The sequence below is a fragment of the Xenopus laevis genome, chromosome 3S (genome assembly GCF_017654675.1).
Source record: "Xenopus laevis strain J_2021 chromosome 3S, Xenopus_laevis_v10.1, whole genome shotgun sequence".
NCBI lineage: Eukaryota > Metazoa > Chordata > Amphibia > Anura > Pipidae > Xenopus > Xenopus laevis.
The window spans coordinates 60,392,174-60,404,117 of NC_054376.1; positions in this window are offsets into that span (position 1 = coordinate 60,392,174).

Sequence of the window (11,944 nt, forward strand, 5' to 3'; positions counted from 1 at the left end):
ACGTGGCATTCGGATTGCTATTTTAGACACAGCATGTGACATGCTTAATGGCAAATTGTTCAAGCCACCTACCTGGGTGACCTGTTGCTTTATGACAGTGCTGTACCACATGAAAATAATGCATATATATGCCAAAAGAAAGCCACCACATTAGACTTGTCAGCCAAGACCTTATCAAATTCTCATCTGTGTCCTACGGAACGCCCAAATTCCCATAGTGCGCTGATATTTGCTAACGTCTTAACTGCAACTAAACGTCTGGCGTAACCATGCTCAGCCAGCCTTCATCCTGAGATCTTGCCAATCATTGACATAACCAACATTTACAAATATCAACTTAGCACAGCTTAACCAAACACAAGTCTGAAAGTTTCATAACTGCTATCCTCAGCAGTGGCCAAGCCATCCTCCCCTAAATGCTAAACTCACGCTTTTGTAGGATTGTGTCAGATTGACAATACTCCTCTGACAAGTCAGATGCATCAAATATAATGGGACTGATACAAAAATCTGATGGGTAAAGTAAATTACACATTTTCCATCCAACACAACGCCCCTGTTGGATGGGAATGCAGTATGCCGCGTCTTCATCAGACAAGATATAAACTAATGGTGTCAGACTTGAACAAGAGACTATATCTGACTTTATGTGATCCGACTTTATGGAAAGGACAAAATGATATGCTGTGAAATTGCCCTTTAAACTGCAAGACTCATTTCTCCCAAAATACTTGCTTATCTTAAATAGTCACAAGTGTATGTTTGCTAATCTTAAATTTTTACAAATGTATCTACATGCAGGCTCTGAGTGTATTTATTTAATTAAGCTTCAGAAACTAAACTATCTCTGACCTAGCTACAGCCTATGAAAGCACTCATTCTGCTTTGCTAATCAAAGGCTTGACTTACAGTTGACATTATATGCAACTTCTTAACTACAAGGCTTTCAGGTTTCATATTCAACAAGGTATCATTATATTTTTCTCTCCGCCACCACTATTTTCAGTAACTTCCCACCTGGGCCTCTTACCAATTGCCTCATCTGTTTACCTTTCTTTTCAAATTTTCATCCCATGTCCATTCTCTTAACCTTTTTGCTTCATCTTCTATGAACTGGCTATGCCCCCTTCTATTTACCTTATGTATCACCCTCTCATCTCCCATAGCCTCATATTCTCTACCTTTAATAATTAGTTTCTGCAGGCATTTTAGCTCTCTGGCATATCCATCCTTTAAGATAGCTTGAGGTTTAATAGTGGATCATGGTCATCACAATGACCTAGTGCACAGCTGTGTTCTAAAGGATTTATCATCATTACTAAGAATAATGTAATGATTATTCCAGTTATAACAGAAATATACAAAAATGGTGTGACTGACTAATTCTGTAATCTGCATGACAACAGATTGATTGGTTCAGAATGTTGAGGCTGCCAAGAAAATACACGATTTACAGTAATCTGAAAAACATATGAGCATTGCATTAAATGTTAGCGGTCATAGCAGTGATAGGAAGACAAGGTGAGAGAGAACCCACATTGGTGTTTATTACATGTTAGGAATCCAGTTCAAAATCAAAACCTTGTATGTGAAGCAGTGTGGATAGCAATCCTGCTGAATTGACTAAAATAGGAAAGCATTCACCTGAGAAAAATTCCAATGCAGTTATCAACTGTTCAATTCAGTAAGACAGCTGATGGCTGAAACTCTGTGCCATGTGTCACATCATAGAGCTGGCTCGCTAAAGGAAAATATGTTCACATCTGTGTGTAAAGCTTCCCTTTCTTGAGGTGATTATAAAAAATCTTGTGAAGCTGGCCATACACACTGAGCTTGAAAATAGCTTGCCTGCTCTTTGAAAAGGTTTTTTTTGCACATCGATGCATTTTAAACACCATAGTTTTATCTGCAAGTCACGGTTTCAATTGTTGTTCTTAGGACAGGTTTGATATTAAAGTCAGATGAAAAGCAGCACAATCATTAGGAGAACAACAAGTGCAAGGGAACGCATGAGTTAATGGACAGGGCCGGATTTACGTAGCGGGCGTCCCTAGGCCCACTGCCGTTCGTCACCGGTGCCCCCCCCCTTTATTCATGCAAATTTTCATAATTGGGACCTGAGCAAGGTGGATTGGGCACGGGAAATGTACAAAATGATTTTATCTTCTGCGCATCCCCAGTGTTTTTGAACCAATGTGGGTTTGGTTGGGCAGCATGTCGCCCCCCTGAAATCCTGTCGCCCTAGGCCCGGGCCTAGATGGCCTTTCCACGAATCCAAGCCTGTTTATGGAGCGCACACATCCACTAAATGCAGGTGGAATGCAACTTGCTCCACATTAATTCAAATTCATAAAAGTGGTTCACAAAATAGCAATATCATGCCAAAGATTGCAAAAACATCACCCCAATGGAGTATTTTTTAATATGATGCTCTTTTTATATCAATGTTAATTTCACTTATTTACTACAGTTTTACTTCACTCCACCATTTTTGATCACAGCTAATTGCTTATTTAGTGGCTATGTTTTGCTTCACACTGTTTGTGAATTTCTCCTAAAGCAGCTTATCTGTCCAAAATAATAGTTATAGCTGTTTCAAAGACTGAGCATATGGCTATAAACAAATCCCTGTAATGATAAACATCTACAAAAACGAACATGCTGCAGTGATTGTTTGCAAAACATTCAAATACATGACACGTGGCTGCATGGAGATCAGCACAGTCTGCAGCATGCATTTGTAACATACCTGGCAAGCTGTAAGGTTTAGTCAGAATCAGGGTTTGTCAAACAAATACAAGGTTTCAGGTGGCACAGGTAAGTTCTGCAGAGGTGGAGTGCACCACACTCTGCAATAAACACTTAAGCTGTTGCATTAGTCCTGTGTGCCATTGGATTTTTTCGTTTACTAATAACATTGGGAGGTGGCCGGACCTCCACCTGTGAGCACCACATCTTTAATTAGCCAAGAGGGCAGGGAGTGCGAGGACGAAAACCATTTGTATCTGCCATTGCTTTCCTTCACCATTCTCTTGACTGGGCATTGCCCCATTAAAGTGTAACTCCTCCTCCATCCATGACACATTTTACATCACTGTTGCGAGCAGCATGGCCTTCATCCAGAGCACTGACCCACCAGTATTCCTAGGTAGAATTTTATTTTATTTAGAATCCATTCTGCAACATGTGGATTTTATATGTAGTTGTTTTACATGGACAAGAAGGCCAACACTAACCAAACATCTTTTGGCTAATGCCATACAGTTATGAACACTACAGGGAATAGTGAAACCAAAAACAAAGATAGGATAATGCACACAGCAGAGCCTGGCTCAGCCCTGTAGTAGTTGCAGGAGCAGACTCCTTAAAAAAAAGGAAAGAGGTGATTACAAAGGATATGATATTCTTATACAATGACATTTAGTGTTAAATGGATATGACTATTTATATATAAATGCCTCATTATGTTGTGCAGGAGACAAATATTTAAAATTAGATGCCACAAAGGAGATATGACTGGAGTGGACTATAGGCTTCCCAAGAACTATCCACTGAGAACTCAAGGGTCTCATCTAAGGGCCCTTACAAATGGGCATTTATTCATGTGTCCCCTGCAGTTAATCCTTCAAGCATTGCATTACTGAGGACTACAGAACAAATGCAGCCAATGCTTTTTGGTCGGGTGGTACTCATTCAGGCATATGTAAGTGCAGGTAGAATACATCAAGTCGCAAATTCCGCCTGTGTTCAGTATCAGGCACATGCCAAGGATGCAACATCTTTTGTTTTGCCTACCTCTGGTTTGGGCCCTTGTTCCCCACCACTTGTCTGTACACGCTCCTCCCCGTGTGTCATCACAGCTCATGTATACTCCTTTGTGCATGTGTAGGGGAGGGGCGAGATGGATGGTCAGCTTGGCCCGGCTCTGTTTGGTACATGTGCCTTGTGTGGCCTGGTTGCAGACACATGGAAAGGTGTCAGCTAAAATTGACAGTTGCATTTCTCAGTAGCAGCTCAGTAATCCAGGTGCAGATTGTGAACTGTTACAATTTGCTATATTAGTTGATGCATTTCTCAGCAGTATCTGTGTAATATTAGCAACTATTGTATGGATTAAACAGCTGCTCAGGAATTCTGAATATAAGAAATGTACCAAGTAATGTATCAATTTAGAACAGTTTACAGTCAGTAACCCCCCCCCCCCCAAGCTCGAGCTGCTTCAGAAACACATAAGGTGGAAAATAAAACTTTAAACTTCAATAATAGAAAAATAGAAAGTAATTGAAAAAAGCCTTTATTTCTGGTGAGCTATTGGAAAACAACTGAACTGAAAAAAGTGTTGGCGGGGGAACAACTGCTTTAAAATCATTTTTACAATGGTTTATAATCAAATATGTGCTGCAGATTGCAAAACATGAGTGCATCCAGGCATTATGCATCTAAAATAAATGCTATTTAGCCACTTAGTATTCAGAATGTATGTGTTCATTTTTAACATGCATTTTACCGTCTGACAGAAAAGCCTGGGTTTGATGATGCCAGGAGAACTTTAGCTGTCTGAATGCATAATGTAGATGGTAAAGTTTGGTGGGAAAGGAATAATAGTCTAAGTCTCTTTTGCAAGGTTTGGGCTAGGGCCCAAGCTCCACTGAAAACAAATCTTAGGGTTACAGCATACAATGACATTCTTGATATTGCACGCTTCTTATTTTGTATCAACAGTTTGGCAAAGGCTTTTTCCTGCTTTAGCAGAATGATGCCACTGTGCACAAAGTAAGGTCTGTACAATACAGGTTGTAAGAACTGCGTGGCCTGCACAGTGACCTCATCCCAACTAAACACCTGTGGAGTAAATTGGAATTCTAACTATTAGTAAGGCCAACCACCTCAATGATGATGCTCTTGTGGCTGAATAGAAGCAAATCCAAACAAAAATGTTTCAAAATAAATTGTAAAGTATTACCAGAAGTAATAGTGGTTGCAAAAAATAAAAATACATCTTTGCAATAATATATTTGGTTTGGTTATGAGAGGTTTAATAGGCAGGATACTCTGGCCATACAGAGATGCAAACTAACCCCATGTGATTAGCTCAAACATTAAAAAATAAGCAGGACTGCATCATTATCACCCTAATGACATAAGGTTAGTTGATATGTCTGCACTTTACCCCATTTAACTTCAATTATAGACTATCTTGTTCAGCTTTATATATATATATATACTTTAGTTATTTATATCCTTTATTTATAAATAGAGCAGCATGTCGCAGAAATTATGTATATCGTTGCACCAGTGAAACTTAAGCAGGCCCAGGTCAAACCAGTCGGGCGCCCAAGGCAACACAGCTGGCACCTGTGTGGGGGGAGTTGATTCAGAGAGTGCTGGTGGGGGATAAGGGTCTGGACCAGGGGTAGGCTAAAGAACATGTACGTGCTTGGTGCCCCCACTTCGTTGCACCCTAGACATGCGCCTCTTCTGCCTACCCCTAGTTCTGGCTCAGGTTGTAAGAACTAAGAGAAAAACTACACTAACTCCGTGCAAATAGGGTCTTTGGTGGTAGCAAACCTAGGATATCTATGCTGCAACACAGAAATGCTACCAAACATGCCACAGTATAATTATGAAATCATAGCATACTGATGAATAGTTGCTACAGATTCCAACCATGAAAATGGCGGTGTGTTTCTGAATTGTCCCAGTCAGATGCAGTTTCTAAAAAAGTATACACACATGATAGAGTAGGTTGGACAAAAGCCTGGGAATGCAGATTAGAGCTCATGCAACTTATTTCCCAGAAAACACCCCCAGTTTCAAGAGAACTCAACCTAATATATGCAAGTTCTTGGGTTGCACTGATTGCACTTCGCTAACACATTGCAATTACATTAATGCAATCAGGGAAGCCATTCTTTCTAGAAGTGTAATAGTTTTTTTCAATGCATGGTTGCCAGGGTGATTTGGACCGTAGCAACCAGATTGCTGAAATTGTAAACTGGAGAGCTGATGAATAAAATGCTAAACTCAAAAACCACAAAAAAAATTTGAAATTGCAAATTGTCTCAGAATATCACTCTCTATATCATACTGTAAATTGACTCAAAGGTGAACAACCCCTTTAACCTAACAAAGTCAAAAAGCTGTTGGCTTTTCAGCCTGCAAATACTACATAAGATTTATATGCAACTCACCAAATTAGATTTTTTTTTGTCCTTTTTTTTATCATGGGATACACATCTCCCAGAAATAGTCCTTACATAAATTTCTATGAGAAAAAAAAAAGCTAAAAAGATGGAATAATTGATTATAGTATGTAAAGAAAACAGACTATGAGAATAGAGGTTGATTGAGGAGATGAAAAATAATAGTACTGAGAGTGGCCCCTGGTCTAAGGTTTTATGGTGAGCCCCTGGTCTAAGGTTTTTGGGTGGGCCCCTAGTGTCCCAGTCCGACACTGTATGGCTATATGAAAGTCATATACAGTAGTTCTCCCTGTAGGTATGTAAATTATGGCTGCTAAAAACAAAGCCAATGTATGGTTCATTTCCAGATACATATATAGCATGGATGAAAGCTGAGACACAAGTCTGTGTTAACAGCACACTACACTTATATATAATTAAAACACCAGAATATTGCATTTTTGTATTTCTTGTTTGAAGATATGTATCAAATAAATGCATTCCAGGTCTTAGGGAAAATGATAATTTCACTATTTGAAGTAGAGACTTGAAGCCTTGGGAAGAGATAGGTAGGCTTAACAAGCTGTATTGTGACATATATTGAATTTGAGAGGATTGGGCTGGCCACTCCATAATGTCACGCAATCTTGTTGGTCTGGAACAAAGAAGTTGCTTGTTTACTGACAAAAAAAAGAACAATCTTGCTTTTATCAGTCCATAAATTGTTGCACCATTTCACTTTAGGCCAGTAAATGAGTTCTTTGGCAAATTCTAACCTCTTCAGCACGTTTTTTCAACAATGGGACTTTGCAGGGGCTTCTTGCCGATAGAGATGTCGCGAACTGTTCGCCGGCGAACTTGTTCGCGCGAACATCGGGTGTTCGCGCTCGCCGGAAGTTCGCGAACGTCGCGCGACGTTCGCCATTTTGGGTTCGCCATTGTTGGCGCTTTTTTTTGCCCTCTCACCCCAGACCAGCAGGTACATGGCAGCCAATCAGGAAGCTCTCCCCTGGACCACTCCCCTTCCCTATAAAAACCGAAGCCCTGCAGCGTTTTTTCACTCTGCCTGTGTGTGCTGAAGAGATAGTGTAGGGAGAGAGCTGCTGCCTGTTAGTGATTTCAGGGACAGTTGAAAGTTTGCTGGCTAGTAATCGTTTTGATACTGCTCTGTTATTGGAGGGACAGAAGTCTGCAGGGGTTTGAGGGACATTTTAGCTTAGGTAGCTTTGCTGGCTAGTAATCTACCTTCTACTGCAGTGCTCTGTATGTAGCTGCAGTGGGCAGCTGTCCTGCTTCTGATCTCATCTGCTGACTGCTGCAATAACAGTAGTCCTTGTAAGGACTGCTTTTATTTATTTTTTGTTGTTTTACTACTACTACTACTATAAGAGCCCAGTGCTATTAGTCTAGCAGTGTTGGGGAGTGGGACTGGTGTGCTAATCTGCTGCTCCTAGTAGTTCAGCAGCACCAACTTTAATTTTTTTTTTTAATATTCATTTTTTTTTATTTTACTTTTTTTTATTTTACTACCGCTGTAGTAGTGTATAAGTTGACCTTTTAGGCATTATTTGCCCTGTAGGCATTATTTGCACACTGTTTTCTTCAACCCGCCATCTAGCTGTGTGACCTTGTTCACATTCTGTCTAAATATCCATAATATTACCGTCTCCAGAAAAAACACCGGAGTGACTTTTTTCAAGCAGCCATAATATATTTTACGTAATCCGTATCCACCGCTGTAGTAGTGTATACGTTGACCTTGTAGGCATTATTTGCACACTGTTTTCTTCAACCCGCCATCTAGCTGTGTGAGCTTGTTCACATTTTGTCTAAATATTGATAATATTATCGTCTCTAGAAAAACCACTTGAGTTACTTTTTTTCAAGCAGCATTCATATATTTTACGTAATCCGTATCCACCGCTGTAGTAGTGTATACGTTGACCTTGTAGGCATTATTTGCACAGTGTTTTCTTCAACCCGCCATCTAGCTGTGTGACCTTGTTCACATTCTGTCTAAATATCCATAATATTACCGTCTCCAGAAAAAACACCGGAGTGACTTTTTTCAAGCAGCCATAATATATTTTACGTAATCCGTATCCACCGCTGTAGTAGTGTATACGTTGACCTTGTAGGCATTGTTTGCCCAGTTTTTTTGGCCGCAGCCACTGAAGCACAGAGGCCAGAAAAAATATGCCATATAAATGCTGAAAATAGTCATTTTTTGCCATACGTTGACTCAACGTATATGGCAAAAAATGACTATTTTCAGCATTTATATGGCATATTTTTTCTGGCAACTGTGCTTCAGTGGCTGCGACCAAAAAAACTGGGCAAACAATGCCTACAAGGTCAACGTATGGCAAAAAATGACTATTTTCAGCATTTATATGGCATATTTTTTCTGGCAACTGTGCTTCAGTGGCTGCAACCAAAAAAACTGGGCAAACAATGTCTACAAGGTCAACGTATGGTGAAAAATTACTATTTTCAGCATTTATATGGCATATTTTTTATGGCAACTGTGCTTCAGTGGCTGCGTCCAAAAAAACTGGGCAAACAATGCCTACAAGGTCAACGTATGGCAGTTGTTTAAAGAGAACAGTAGATTACTAGCCAGCAAAGCTACCTAAGCTAAAATGTCCCTCAAATCCCTGCAGACTTCTGTCCCTCCAATACAGAGCAGTATCAAGCAGATTACTAGCCAGCAAACTTACTATCATCTGTCCCTGAAATCACTAACAGCTCTCCCCCTACACTATCTCTTCCAAGCACACACAGGCAGATTTTTCAGATACATTTTTGCCCTTGATCCCCCTCTGGCATGCCACTGTCCAGGTCGTTGCACCCTTTAAACAACTTTAAAATCATTTTTCTGGCCAGAAATGTCTTTTCTAGATGTTAAAGTTCGCCTTCCCATTGAAGTCTATGGGGTTCGCGAACCGTTCGCGTTTTTGCGCAAGTTTGCGAATATGTTCGCGAACTTTTTTTCCGACGTTCGCTACATCCCTACTTGCCGATATGGCTTCACATAGACATCTCCTAATTGTAATAGGACTCACAGATAACTTTAGACCTTTTTTGATCTTCCTGGAGCTGATCATTGGCTGAGTCTTTGCCATTTTGGCTTTTCTTCTATCCATTCGAATGGAAGGTCTCAATTTTCTTACACATCTTTCAGGTTTTGTTTGACATTTTAAAGCATTTGAGATCAGTTTAGCTGAGCAACCTATTTTTTCTGCACTTCTTTATATATTTTCCCCTTTCCAATCAACATATGCTGTTCTTCTGAACAATGTCTAGAACGACCCATTTTCACCAGCACGCTCAACATTTACTGCATTCCTTTCTTAAATAAGGGCCGTAATTGACACCTGTTTTTTCACAGAATGAATATATCTATATAGCCATTAAAAAGTGTGTTTTGTGGGGAATTGTAAAATATATAGAACTGACACTTGACTGCAGGGCTAGTGGAAGTCTGTATAAAGACATAAATCCATGAAGTTCAGCCCTTCCAAAACCCTAGTTCAACATACATGTTTCTCATTGTTATGATGGCAATACACAGGCGGATATTATCGTATGATATTACAAGCATGATATTCTGTATGTGTAGGGTGAGAGACTGATATCAGCAAAAGCCTTTGATAACTGGATCAATGGATCTGTGATTCCTGGAGATACTGGTCCTAATCCTAAATGGTAATTGTCGCGCATTGCTAATAATTATTGAATCATTAGTAATTCATCCTTCCCGTGTTCTGAAACCACACAAAGTTATATTCATGGCAAATTTACAAAGATGGAAATCTTCAAAGATGTTGCATACTGCTTTATAAAACGGTTCAATAACATTCTCCTAAGCCTTCAGTGCTCAGTATTTTAATTCCAGGGAATTAAACCCCCCCTGCTGCGTTGGAGATTATATAATCACATGACTTGGTCTTCTGGAGACTACAGGACATCCACTGGGGTACTGGGGTCTTAGATGTTATCAGGTAGAAAGGGGTCTTTATGGAAGAAAGTTTCCTTAGCCCTATTGCTTATTGTTCTGCAGTACACAACCCTGCTGTGCTGTTTAATAGGATTTCATTGTCAAGCTATCATAGGGCAAATAGAAGACACAACTTTGCTAGTAAACCCATGCACTCTACTGTGAATCTTACTCTATAATATGTCTTTTATGCATTTTCCCTTAAAGGCAATGTAAACTAAAGTTAACATTTTCTTTAACTGTAATTATATGCAACTTTCCAATTTACAGTATTTAATTTAAAATATTAAATGGTTTTAGAGATGTGTAAATGTAACTGCTATTTAGATAAATTTGAAAATGCAACTGCTATAACTGCATAATGATTGTCTGTCCCTAGCTATGCACTGCTGGTTCAGAATATTGCAAGCATGCAAGGCATTGTGGGATTTGCTGTCTTGACTGGAAGAGGGCTGGCTCTTGCTACAATTTCAATTACTGCTTTCAATTGCAAATTACATTTAATTAATAAAGACAAATATTTCCAACCAAGGAAAGGTGCTACAGATCAGCAAAAATATTAAATTGGTTGCTACTGGTTACTGCACCTATGTTAATAACTTATCGACAATGCCCAGTCAGGAGAGCTTTTAAGCAGGGAGCCAGTGTGGTCCTTAGTCACAAAGCTCTAGGCCAGAATATAGTCACACATGTCCTCTCTAACTTATTTCCAATGCATCCCTTCATTCAAATCAGAAGCAATATGACTTTTGGAAAAGTTACAATAAACTGGGCAATGGCACCTGGAACAGAAACCAAAGTAAACACAACACGTGGTCAGCATCAAACAGTTGGAAAATGTCACAATGTCTTAGATCAGTTGCATATAATAATGGGTTAAAACTATGGAAAAAAAGGAGGTCAATGCATCCAGTTTTACTTCTGGAAAGTAATTTGCTTCCAGGATGATGCAGGGATATAATGAGGAAGAACAACCTATACTACAGTTCACTGTGCTGCTCTCTAAACTTATTAAATGTGTGCAGCTGCCAGTAGAAACAGGGGCTTAGTATTATGACCACTGACTCTTATGTCTGTTGGGGAATGATAACATGGCAAATAAAAAAATATATTATATCTACAGCATATGACACAGCCTTTAATGGGGGACATACAATTATGTATGTAATAAATCATATATTTGTATGGTTATGCTGAGTTAAAGGAAAGTAAACATCAGCGTTACTGTATGCTTCATTTAAAAGTGGATGGTCATTCAATCAAGTACATTGATTATAGGTCTTTGCAGCTCCAGGTTTGTACAGGTTTACATTGTACAACTATAGTTGCTGAATCAATTATAAAAGTGCCCAATTGACAGCATGGACATGATTCACATTGGGGCTCATTTACAAATAACATAATTTGTTACAGTAACCAACAGCAACCAATCAGCAATTTAAATTGACTACGGAAAGTAAAAAAAAAAATCTCTGATTGGTTGCTAGCGGCAATAAACTGTTAGTAATTGGACACAGAGATGCTCCCACCTGCTGGTTTCTATTATGTTATGTTATTATGGGCTAGAGACATTGTACCTATGAAGAGGCCCCCAATGTTATATTCAGAACTGATTAGCAGAAGGAAGATAGACTAAAGCATACTTGCCTGGCTTAAATAGCTGCTGTCACATGGGGCATACAAGCAATCCTCATATGATTCTCCTCCTACCTTGTAACGTTACAATGTTCCTGTAATTAATAGATGTCTTCCTATGTCTTAG